Genomic DNA, 1,201 nt, shown 5'->3' with positions numbered 1-1,201 from the left:
TCAAGATTGTCAGCAAGAGAGTTCGGAGTGAGATGAGGAGAAACTTCCTTACTCAGAGATGTGTTAGCTTTTGGAATGCATCGCCTATGAGCATGGTGGAGGTGGATTGCACAGGAGGTTTCAAAAGAGAGCTGGATATATATTAGAAAATGAGAATTATGAGGGCTACGATGAGAGAGGCTGGAGAGTGGGTCTAGCTGGGACCCTCTTTTGGGAGCTCGTACAAACACAATGCATTGAATGGGCTCCCTCTGTACTGCAAAATTCTAGGAATCTATGAACATGGTGCAATCATCAGCAGATATCCCCACTTCTGACCTTATGCTTGAGCCAAGGTCACTGTTGAAGCAGGTAAAAGTAGTTGAAAGTGCATACGCCTCCTGAGAAAATGCCGCACGTAAAATGAGTTAAGCTGCTTCTGACCGTGCAGTTTGACAGATGAATGTTGGTCAGAACGGCTAGGAGCTACCTATTCTTTTAGTAGTATCTCGGGGTCTATAATAACCACCCGAACCACCCAAACAGGTCCAGGATTTAGAAGTTACCTGAAGGACTGTACTCGAGCAGTGCAACATTTCCAACAATACCGTAATGAAAACCAAGTCTTGCATTGATCAATAATTTTAAACATAGGCAGTTAAGTTAATCAAGCTGGATTCCCTGCAAATCTGACTTTATTTGAAGAGAGTCTTTTCAACTGCAGGATCTGAAACATTTCCAATGGTGTACACAATTACACCATCATTTAGATGGTTCGTGGGCCGAAAGAGAAAAAAAAACACACACATAGATTGAACGTAGCCATTAGCAGAGCGTTGGCTGGACCACTTTTCGTAAGGAAAAGCTTGCTCCCAGCAAATAAGCGAATTTTAAAAAAATGAATGGCTTAACACGATTGGAATGGAGCCAGGTTGCCACGGCTCCCCGGGTTTGGCGTAGCGCTTCCTAGCAACAGATCATCTCCTGGTTTCTCGGCGCTGGCAATGAGAAAGGGATTGGTCGAATACAGTTTCCATTCACCCCGGGGGAACGTGGCAGACCAGGGGCGGGGAACGAGAAAGACAGCAGCCTACCCAGGGCCGGGGCTACTGCATAGGTAGGCAGTGAGAGAGAGAAACAGGAGGGCCATTTCCACGCTCAAGTGCCTCTCTTTTTTTTGTTCCGGATGCTGTCTCTTTAGATATCTCCATGGAGATGGCGA

Source organism: Rhincodon typus, chromosome 17 (assembly GCF_021869965.1).
Source record: "Rhincodon typus isolate 14 chromosome 17, sRhiTyp1.1, whole genome shotgun sequence".
Classification (NCBI taxonomy): Eukaryota; Metazoa; Chordata; class Chondrichthyes; order Orectolobiformes; family Rhincodontidae; genus Rhincodon; species Rhincodon typus.
The sequence above is the reverse complement of the archived record's forward strand: the minus strand, read 5'-3'. Positions refer to the sequence as shown.